General features: G+C 35.3%; 1 long non-coding RNA gene across 1 annotated transcript; it reads right to left on the bottom strand.

Annotated features, from left to right (window-relative positions):
* Positions 1-11: 11 nt before the first annotated feature.
* Positions 12-1645, bottom strand: LOC149213515 (uncharacterized). Its single transcript, XR_016250343.1, has 4 exons — positions 1552-1645; positions 1292-1373; positions 1020-1101; positions 12-415 (listed from the first exon to the last, which is right to left on the bottom strand). It is a non-coding gene; the product is annotated as an uncharacterized LOC149213515 (long non-coding RNA).
* Positions 1646-12299: the final 10654 nt, after the last annotated feature.

The following is a 12299-nucleotide window of genomic DNA, read 5'->3' as shown; positions in this document are numbered from 1 at the left end:
AGACTCTGATCTGCAACCCCAAAATGTGTCAGTGGCCAACCAAGGACACCCTGTACACCAAAAACATATGAGAAATATTAAATACGCATAACATGTTGTGTGGAATATGAAACAAAGATCAAAAATATTTTGTGAGAAATCTTAAAAAGAGACAATGATATTATGAGTAGTCTTATACACTACAAAGTGCATCTTAAGCAAACATTAAAAATCATCAACCATGAATACGTAAGGAGGGAGGAGAACTATCATATTTCATAAAAGAATTTTATAGCAAATCGTACCCAGATTTTTCACCCAAAAAAAATTTCATCTACCTTTACCTCTACCTCTGTACTTTACTATAATCTCTCTCTCAAAAAGAAATTTCAGTGGTTTCATTGATGATCCTCCATATTCCACTATCTGCATTGCACTGAATTAAAAAACATATGAGAAATATTAAATATACATAACATGTGTGAAATATAAAACAAAGATCAAAAATATTTTACGAGAAATCTTAAATAGAACCAACAATATTATGAGTAGTCTTATACACTACAAAGTACATCTTATGCAAACATTAAAAATCATCAACCGTGAATACGTAAGGAGCGAGGAGAATTGTCATATTTCATAGAAGAATTTATAGCAAATCATACATGGATTTTGCACCCAAAAAGAACTTTCATCTACCTTTACCTCTACCTCTGCACTTTACTACAATCTCTCTCTCATAAAGATATTTCAATGGTTTCATTGATGATCCTCCATATTCCACTATCTACATTGCACTGATTTAAATAACATGCAAAAAATATGAAATACACATAAAATGCTATAAGATATCTAAAATAAAAATTGAAAAAATTAAGAGTAACATCAAAGAATGAATGAGCAATCTTATGTCCTAAAAAGTGCATCTTATGTGAACACTAAAAGTCATAAACCCTAAATAAGTAAGGAAAAATGATCATATATAGGTAAATAAGTAATCATAGATAATGTATGGGCATTTTCATCAAAAGAGAACTCACCTCTACCTTTGCATACTATTGAAATCTCTCCCTCGCAAAAACATTTTAGTAGTTTAGTTAGTAATATTTTATGTTGCATTACCTGCATTACATTTTGTCAAAGACAAAATAAATGACAAATAATGTAAGATACCTAGAATTTAAAAAAACATTGATGGAACTATACATAAACGAAAAATCATAAACCCTAAATAGGTAAGGAAGAAGGATCATATATATGTAAATAGGTAATAGAAGATCATATATGGACATTTGCACCAAAAGAAACTCACCTCTACCTTCACACACTATTGCAATCTCTCCCTCACAAGGACATTTTAGTAGTTTGGTTGGTAACATTTTATGTTACTGTACCTACATTACATTATGTCAATAACAAGATAAATGGCAAATAATGTAAGATGCCTAAATTTTATATAAACATAGATGGACTATGCATAAACAAAAAATCATAATTCCTCAGTAACAAAGGAGGGAGAATCATTGTATTGAAACAAGGAAATATCCATGTTGGAACTAAAAGAGAACTAACCTTGTATCTTTAAACTCTCCTACACTTCTCAAAGTCTCTCTCCCACAAAACTAATTTAGTAATTTCATCAATGCTCCTCCACCTTCCTTTACCTAGATTTGCATTGCACTCACTATATAAATAAATCCAAATGATATAGAATGCATTTAATTTAAACAGACACACATGATGCCATACCCACCTCCTCTTGCTTTGTCTTCCCCTTCACCAAATGCTCCAATGCAATCTATACCATCCCTATCACCTACCACTGAAAAATATTATGAGAAATCTTAATCATAAGCCAAGACAAAAAAAATACATGTAATATTATGCAAAATTACGTTTTATTCAATGATAAAAAATCACAAGCCCTAAATAAGGATGGAGGGAGGAGAACCATAGTACTGAAGAGAAGATATGCATACCAGAACCGAAAGAGAACTCACACTCTACCTTTGAACTCTTCTACATTACTAAGTCTCTCTAACACAAATATTTCAAAAGATTTAACATTGCTTCTCCACCTTTGCTCATCCATATTCCTTTACCTACATTTGCACTACATTCAATAAATAAGAGAATCCCAAATAATATAAGATGCATTTAATTTAAATAGAAGTACATCTTATGCTACCAAAAATTATAAACTCCAAATTGGTAAGGAGGCTAGAGAACCATTGTATCTAAACTAAGACAATTTTATAGAACATACATGAGTCTTGCACCAAAAGACCACTTATCCTCTACCTTTGCTTCTACTTCTGCTATAGTGCTCCACATCTTCCTGACAAAAAGGTATTCAATAGTTTCATTAGTGTTCATTCACCTTTCTAAAAGTCTATATTGCATCTAAATTTCAACAGACACATATGATATAATGATGGACCAACAAATGAGTTAAATTAAAATGGGCATAAAACCCTATAATTATGTAGTAGCAAACAAGTAAATTCCCCTTACACATACCTCTTTTGTCTTTGCCCATAAACAAGTAAATTCCCCAATTACATACCTCTTTCGCCTTTGCCCATAAACAAGTAAATTCCCCAATTACATACCTCTTTCGCCTTTGCCCACTACACTATGGACTCCACATCATCCCTAAACCCACACTATGGGTTGTTAAGGTCTTCCTTGATTTCTCCACCGATTGAATAAAAAAAGAAAAATAAATCAAAAGACACGAGAAAAACAAAATACTAAACCACGAATTGCATGGCCATGCTCATAAAGTCAAAAAGACAAAACCACAACTGTTAAAAAAAAATATTACAACAATAGCAAAAAATAGGACCAACAATTAAAACAAAAAACGAAAATAACAGGAAAAAACATAAAAATACAAACAAAAGTATGCTTTACAACCCCAAAAAGTGTCCACTGCTAACCAAGGGAACCCTGCACATCAAAAAATAGAATGGTATTAAATAGAGACTAGAAAATATTGAATATTGTGAGAAATATGAAACAGAGATCAAAATATTTTATCAGAAATACTAAGCATAGACTAAATATCTTATGAATAATCTTATGCACCAAAAGATGCATCTTATTCAAACACCAAAAATCATAAACCCTAAATAGGTAAAGAGGGAAAAAGAACTTAAGTGTTTGCAACTTGAATAGTCAAACACCAAAAATAATAAACCCTAAATAGGTAAAGAGGGAAAAAGAACTTAAGTGTTTGCAACTTGAATAGTCTATAGCATGTTATGAATGGATTTTGCACCAAAAGGAAACTCACCTCCACCTTTGTCCTTGCACTTCACTATAATGTCTCTCTTATGAAGATATTTCAGTAGTTTCATTAGTGATCCTCTATGTTCCTTTACCTACATTGCATTGTATTTATAATTAAACAAACAAATCACCAATAGTGTAAGATGCCTTTAATTTAAACAAAGGCATGTATGGGACCATATATACATCACAACATTCACCTTTACCCAGTACATCTATGGAATCTTGGACCATTAAGACCTACATTTATTTCCCACCCACTAAACCAAACAAAAATCAAACCATAAAATATTAAATAAAGATCAAAATATCTTATGAGAAATTTTAAAAGGACACCAAAAACCTCATGAAAGATCTTGGAGCATTAGGACCGACATTTATCTCCCACCCACTAAACCAAACAAAAATCAAACTCTAAAATATTAAATAAAGATCAAAATATCTTATGGGAAATTTTAAGAAGACACCAAAATATCTCATGAAAGTATTAAATAGATGATAAAAAATATTACAAGAAATCTTAAACAAAGAACAAATATATTATGCAGAATTAAGTACATCTTATTCAAAGATCAAAATCACAAACTCTAAATAGCTAGGGGAGGAAAACTTTTTATTTAAAATGAGTACAGTTTCATAGCATATCATAAATGGGTTTTACATCAAATAGGAACTCACCATCTACCTCTGTCTCTATTGCACCAACCCACCCTCCTTTTACTTGCACTACATCACATATAAATTTAAACAAATTAACCATGCTCACAAATGTTTAAAAAAAAAACCAGCAACATCAATAGCGAAAGACAAACAACAATAACATAAAACAAGAGAAAAAACAAAAAGGAACAAATAGAGAGATATAGTAGAGACAAACTCTACTTTGCAACCCCAAAAAGCATCCACGGGCTAGCAAAGAATATCCTACATAGCACAAATTAAAGCATTAAAAAGGAACCCAAAAATCTTATAAAAAATATTAAATACACACAAAGTATCTTCAAAGAAATATGAAACAAAGGCCACATTATCCTACAAGATTTTTTAAACAGAGACCGAAAATCCTATAAGTAATCTTATGCAAAAGTAAATACATCTTATAGAAACATCAAAAATCATAAACCCTTACTACATAAGAAGGGAGGAGAGCCATTGTATTTGAAATAAGGAGGTTGTTCACAACTGATCATAACATGGTATTTGCACCAAAAGAACTCACCTCTTCCTCCGCCTTTGCACTTTAGTATGATCTCTCCCACACAAATGTTTTAGTAGATTCATCATTGATCCTCCACATTCCCTTGTGGGTGCTAGGACCTACCTTGGTTCCTCCAACCATTGAATCTGACAAAAAACAACATAAAAAAATCTTATGAGAAATCTTTAAAACATGCCAAAACTCTTATGATGAATATTAAATAGACTATAATATACTATAAGAAAATTTTGATGGCATCCAAAAATCTTACACAAAAATAAGTTGGGAGTAGCACCATTGTATTTGAAATGGAGGATTAAATAGGTTGTGCAACAAAAGAGAACTCACATTTTTTCCTCTTACACAAAGATATTCAACGTTCTCCTCCACCTTCAATTACCTACATTTATTCTACATTTTTTTAGAACACACATTATATAATTATGTAGCATAGAATGAGATAAATCAACCATACATACCTTATATTTAGCCTCCACTTAAGAAGTTTGCCTCCACCTTCAATTACCTACATTTATTCTAAATTTTTTTAAAACGGAGATTATATAATTATGTATCATAGAATGAGATAAATCAACCATACATACCTTATCTTTAGCCTTCACTTAAGAAATCTGCATCAATGAAGTTGTTTGAGTCTCCAATCAGTTTTTCACCCACTAAACTCAAAAAAAACAAAACCAGAAAATCCTATGAGAAATCATTAAAAGGCACCAAAAATTCAATGAAAAATATTGACATAGACTGCAATATATTATCAAAAAGGGGAGGATACAAATGAGGAATAACTAGTGGACTATTTAGAGGAGGGGAAATATGTCTTTCTCAAGTCCATCCTCAACACTTGGGAGTAGCCTTCCTCAACACTAGGGATGAACCTTTAGAACATTAGAAAGGATATAAGACCTTTAGCATGGAGGTAAGAGAATGTGAAGGAAAAACAAACAAAACTAGGTTTTCTAAGGAGAAATTGTAAGAAGAAAAGCATCAAATCCAAAAAGGAAAATGTGAGGCTAGTATTTGGCGAGGACATGTGAATGGATAGAATCACTTCCCAATTTGGAGAGGACATGTGAATGGATAGAATCAATTATCAAATGGAAAAATCCTTAATAGGGCAATTCAAGTGGAAAAAGTTTGAACATTGCATGCATGGATAAAAGGAGCTTGAAATGGAATATTATGGTATACTCTAATGTTTTATTTCCTCATTCAAGTTTGGCTTTCATTTGAGCTTAATTGTAGGGCATGTACAAAAAAAACATATTAGAGAGAAGATGGTATTAGGTGTTGGAAAATGAAACTAGTTTTGGTCTTTATAATTGTCATTGTACTCATGTTAATATGTATATCTTATGTAAGAAGCAAAAGAAGACAACCAAATATTATTTTAGAGCATGGGTTTCATGCTTCTTGTTGATGGTCTTCTACGTAAAAGCATGTTCTTCATGCTTCTAAGGTTTGTTAGGTCATAAGATTTATTGTCATTACTCAAAAGAGTCAATGTCATGAATATAAGACCCATTTCGGCAAGATGTACCTTGTAAAAAAAATTATTTAGTCCAGAGAGTCCTGGAAACCCCCAAAGCATAAGTCGGTCCTAACAACTTCAGGTCAGCCTAATGGAAGGTACTCAAACCCATTAGATGTGTATAAATACAGGCAACTTCGACCTCATTTGGAACTCACTCACAAGTTCGATCTCTCAAGAAAAGTTCGATCTGAAGCTGAGAAGACTAAGAAGGCTAGATCGAAGATTAAGGAAGAAAAAGTCTTGGATATTTGTTTTTGGGTTGTATCTCTCTCACACGTGAAAAGAATTAGGGTTTTTGCAGCTTCAAGGAAGGTTGAAATTGCAGGTCTGAATTGTAGAAGAACAAGTTGCAAGATCAAGTTATTGGAAGATCAAATATTATGATTTGGCCCCATTGACTTTGGGAAACATTGTCTTTCTCAAAGGAATATCTCTTGAGGAATTGTCCTAGGGTTTCTGCAGCAACTACAGGGTTGAAATTGCAGGTCGAAGCTGGGGTACGAAGTTGAAGCTAGAAGTTGGTTGAAACAAGATTGAGCTTTGTTGATCTGATCTACTTGGAAGGGCTTCTTGGAGGGCTGATTTGGTGCTTGGAGGGGGACTTGGTCTAGGGTTTGGATCTTGATTGTCTCATTTGAAGCAGATTCTATAGAAGAGGAGTTTTTATGGGTTTTCGCCTTGGAGAGGTTTTTCCCTGGAATAGAGCCTAATTTATGTGTCCATTGTCTTTATTGTTTTGCACTTGATAATTGTTTGATGAAGATTTGATAAAGAAACACAAGAAGGTAAATAAAGTACACAAACAATTATTAAGATTACGGAAAATTGAATTAATAGCTACCCTATTGCATTTTCCAACATGGTATCAGAGCTAAGGTGAACAAGAGAAGGCAGCTAGAAGGGCACAAAGAAGGGTTTGCTTGTCAAGGGGAATCATTTGCAAAAAGACACAAGGAAAGAAGCAGAAGACCTATTGCTGAAGAAGAACTCATCATCAAGGTCTCATTAAAGTAAGAAAGGACAAGTATTTGTTGAAGATTCTCTAGTACACCATCTTGAAGAAGAGGAAGCATCAAGGAATCTTGATATCATCATTCACACTTTGAAGTTGTTCGAAGACACTGTTGTTGAAGGCATCCTAGAAGACATCTTTCTAGGGCATCATTAAAGTCTCCTTAAAGGTCTTGAAAACATCAAGATAGTTGGAGATAACATCAAGGGGGAGGATTCTTGGTTAACAAAGTAAGTAGTATATTGTCTTCTAATGTCTCAATCTACAGATCATATGGCTACATTCTGCAAGGAAAGCAACAAGCTTGTTGGATCTGTTAGCGCTTGAAATTTCACCTCAGGCTGAGAAAGGCAAACTCCAAGGCAACATCAAACCACTTAGCCTCGTAGCTAGCCCTACGGGGCAGGAGAGGGCTCTCTCCGGTATATCTCGGCAAAGATATTCTAAGGGCGGAGATAACCAATAAAGAACACTGATTTTAGGCTAGTAAACTGATAAAAGGTTTGATTTGAGATTTTTGGGATTTTGGTGGAAAGTCGGGAAAGGCAATTTTGGGTGCGGGGATTGGACACAGTTTTTGCAGGGGGTTCTTTGGGGCAAGGTAGGAGACTGTATTGATGCCTTTGAAAGAGTTGGATGGATGAGAATGACTGGTGAGGAGCTAAGGAGAGCAAGTAAACACCTTGAGTTCTCCTTAAACAGATGAAAACATTGATATTAAGCAAACTTAAAAGCAGAGCATGGCAATCATGAATTCTACTTTAACACTTCATTTGCTTAATTTGCAGAAGGAAAAGTAAGAAGATGAATCACATAACAAACTTACAAGTACAAAGAGAAACACACCATCAATACATGTAACCACAGGAATCCCAAAAAGGACTGCAAAACCATGGTCTTCCTTTGCCAAAAATTGCAGAGATACAATGAGTAATACAATAGAAGCTTTCTCCCTCAAGAGTCCAACCATGAAAATGACCAAGAAAGTACATAATATAGGCAATCTAACATCTTTCCTTGCCTCTAGGGGTCGAGCTCACTATCCTAGGAGCTGTTTTAACCAATTCTAAACTGAGCACTGAAAACTAGGCAGTCAAAACAACTTGCCTCTATAAGCTAGGAAACCAATTCATTCATTAAATTTTTGCCTATCTCATGAATGAATCTTCTAGAAGAGATAAATAAGTGTCAAAATATCATAAAATGACATCATTTACAACAAGGAAGATCAAAATCTACTCCAAAAAGTCAAATCTAGTCAAAACTGCGTTTTGCTGAGCTGTAGGTGAATTTATGTGAAAACTGCCCAACACGTCGCGCCCTGATCCTGAAAGCATCGCGCGCCTTTGGAGCTGCTTTTGAGGCACTTCCAGGTGTCCAAATGAGGCAAACGTGGGCTTGTTGGAAAGGTCTGGATGTATACTTTCCAACCCAAGTGGAATTTCTGAATTTGGTGGCCATTTGCCCCTCCAAAATTGCAATCTCCCAAGACTGCTTCCTGTGTGTCAAAAAGGTGGCAGAAAGTCATTTTTTGCTTGTTTTTTGACTTTCTGGAGGCCCAAAACTTGGTGAAATTTCTTGGAAATTGCTGAGCAAGTGTATCTTTGCATGAAAAATCCAAAAATGCTGAGTTTTCCTGAAATGGAGTTTCCCATCGAAAGGGTCGCACGCGGCGCGCGATGTGTTGGTGGAGAAAACCTGTTTTGGCACAAAAAATTCACAATTGACAAAATTTTCTCCAAATTTCTTGAAATTTGGGCTGGGAGTCCCCAATCAAGTACCATGCTCAGTCAAAGAGGCTTTGGCCAAAATTTTGAGTGGATCGGGCCTTTTCCGTCGTTTTAGTGCCTTGGCCAACCTCCTTGGATCTGGCGATTGTAATTTTGACATTTCTCTAAAACCATGACACTTGTGCAAAAAGTGAAGGAGGTTTTTCTTCCTTGGCCTGTTGTGGACAAAAACCTCTCTCAGTTTTCCCAAATTCATCTTTGATTATTCTGAAACATCTTTTGAGTGAAACTGATCCCGATGTGTGAAACAAGGAATTTCGTGGAAATGAAGCGAAATGAAGGGGATAGGGGGCTTCTGAATTCTTGGGGAAATTTTTGGAAGTAGGGAGGGATGTTAGGAAGCAGGGGAAAGTGGAATCTCAGAGATCGAGTGAGGGGAAGGGGTCCAAAAGGGCAAAACACAGGCCCAACCTAGAAAATTGCCAGGTTGTAGCAAGAAACTAGGGTTTGTGCGAAAATGAGGAATTTGGCGGATCTAAGGGATGGGAAGCATTTAATAAGGTACTTTAAGGATAGGGGAAGGTGTATGAACATCAGGATACAAGTTTTGCCGATGATTTGACCGTCCAAGAGAAATTGCCTTCCAAACCCTAGGAGAGGGAAATGACCTTACCTAGGCTCAACTGAAGCATGAACAAGATGTAAAATGACTCATTAGACACTGAGATGATAATTAAAACCCTATGAATGATGATAGGCTCAGTTGAATAGTGACATATATTGGCATTTGGGCAACTTTGAAAAGAGTGAGAGCAAACCCTAGACCTAATGCCTAGTGACCAAATTTTGCTTGAAGACTCACTGAAATGACAAAATTTGACCTTGACACTTCAAAATCACTTTGTAAGAGAACGTTTGATCACTGGAGGAAGGCTGGAAAGACTGACACTAACAGGATCAACAAACTTCCTAGCATGTTAGAAGCAGATTGACTGGGCACTTACAGAGAATGAAGTCATGGAGTATGTCCGTGGAGAAGTAGTTGAACCAAGAAAAGAGAAGACTCAAGAATTAGCAAAATACAAGAAGGGAGAAGTAAGGGCACAAAGGATTATCGTTGAATCCCTCAAAGATCATCTTGTTCCCTTTGTTGCATATTTGAAAACATCAAAGGCTATGTATGATAAGCTGGTAAAGTTGTACTCTATAAGTACACAAAGTCAAAATATTTCCTTGAGGAATCAATTATATATGATAACGAAAGCAAAGGGTGAAGACATGGCCACCTATCTAATGAAGATCTCACAAATAAGAGACCAATTACAAGGGCTTGGAGAGATTGTTACAGTTTAGGAGATGACTATATGTGTATTAAATGCTTTGCCACCTGATTGGAGCAGTTTTGCAACTAGCATCTACTCAAAGAAAGATGCTACACCCTTTGATGAATTATGGGCTCAATGTATCTTGGAAGAATCTAGGATGAAGGCAAAGGATGATACTAAATCAAGTGAAAGGTCTCAATCCTTCACTGTAGGAACCAACAAGTTGAAGAAAGGGAAGTTTGGAAAGTCCAAGAAGACAGACATGTCCAAGATTCAATGCTTTAGATGCAATGAGTATGGACATTATAAAAGGGATTTTCCAAACATTAAAGTGAACAACAAAAAGTTAGGAAAGAAGTGAAGCTCACATAGCTAAGGAAAGGGGAGAACCTGGGAAGAAGATGAAAGGAGAAGATCCCAAGGATCTTTATTATTGAAGGAAGTCTTATCTATGTCAGGTTCTTTATGAATTTTTGTTTTTCCTTTATTAAGTAGAAAGTGGAGTAACATGCATCATTACTCTAGAAGAGTCTTGCTTTTGTAAGAAGCATGAAATCATAGATACAAGCACATGAAAGTAGAAAATTTAGAATCTACTTGTTTAATTTACTTTGGAAGGATCATCTAGTTTAAAGAAAGTAAGAAAAATTGGGACCATATTGCATATTATTGTTCATCCGAGCATTTTTCTAACATCATGTTAAAGGTAGTCATTTTGCAAAGTAGGATCATTAAGATCCTATAAGAATCATCATTATGGAAGATTCTTGGTAGTACGCATTATGATTGGTATATAGTTTGGAAACAATATTGTTGAAGGATGAAGGATTGCAGATGATCAAGGTTACAACATGAAAGGCATAATGAAAGTCTTTCCCTTCTTGGAAAAGGAAACCTATCTTTGACAGGTATAAGAAGCAAGCTCGATCAAAGGATGGCTAGATGATTATATGAAAGCAAAGGTATGCATATTCTTTCCTAGAGCATGATTCATATCTACAAGAATCAAGAAGGAAGAGTTAGTCATGAATGTACTTGGTAAGTCTTCCATATGGCTGCATGGTGCTCGAAAGAAGATTTTTTTTTTTTTTTTTGAATGAATGGAGATCAAGACTCTCACAAAATTGCATGGTATATGACAATGTTGATCAACATCAAGTATAGTCTTTGGAAGAAAGATAGGGAGTTAACAATGACAACTCCAAGGAAGATATTGTAACTTGGTAATCAAGCTTCGATCCATGGGAACTTTGATGACTGTATGAAGAAAGATTCATATGGAGATGGACCATGCAAAAGGATGTTGATCTCAAAGGACTAAAGTAAGTTGATACTTTGATAAGAGGGGCCATCATGACAAGGTAAGTCTACAATTTAACATTATGATTTTGGTTCTCTGGTTTTCATATTGTTTTGCTACCTGTAGAGGATATTGCAAGAATGCATGATGACAGTTGAGGCAAGTTCAATTGTGGTTGTTGAACTTAATTCAACAAACTTATGAATTGAGTATATGATCTTGACAATCCTTGGAAGGTTATGTAATCAAGGTGTTCATATCATCACCTTGGGATTGAAAGGTAGCAGTGTAAGAAGATAACCTAATCACTTTCATGAAGGAGTTATGACTAGCTTAAAGTTTGACAAGGCTCAACATAATGCCTTCTTTGATGATGATTGGAGGAAAGTGATGTGCCAAGGTTGATGGCTTGAACCCTGTCATAGATTGAAGAAATAAGATGGCTTCTTGATACCCTGGAAGGAAGAAAGCTTGATATAATGAGATGCAAAGGAAAGAGGGAGCCATGCAGCGATCTCCATGGAAAACTGATAGCTGATAAAGCTTGTGGAGATGACTTCCCAAACTAAAAGGAAGTCAAGAATCTCCTTTATATTTGAGAGGGAGTAAAGGAGTCTCCTTAATAGAAGAAAGTATTTATTCCCTAATCAAGAGGGAATGGAGATCTACTCTCTAGTTGAGAGGGAGTGATGATAAACATCACATTTGTATTCTTGCCTTCATGTGTCATGCACTTGACCAAGACTAACAGCCATAAGTCTAAGTGAAGGCCATGGGGAGAGAATGGTGGATGGAGGATTGGATAAGTGTTAAAATTGGAAACTAGGGCCAAACTCCATGTGGGTCTACTTATTCATGGCAGCTGATATTTTTCTTGGATTCCTCTCATAGAGAGGTGTAGGATTGATC

Source organism: Pinus tabuliformis, chromosome 1_1 (genome assembly GCF_031772625.1).
Source record: "Pinus tabuliformis cultivar Carrire ecotype Pingquan chromosome 1_1, CPIR1, whole genome shotgun sequence".
Taxonomy (NCBI): domain Eukaryota; kingdom Viridiplantae; phylum Streptophyta; class Pinopsida; order Pinales; family Pinaceae; genus Pinus; species Pinus tabuliformis.
Note: the sequence above shows the minus strand (reverse complement) of the source record. Positions and strands in the feature narration are given on the sequence as shown.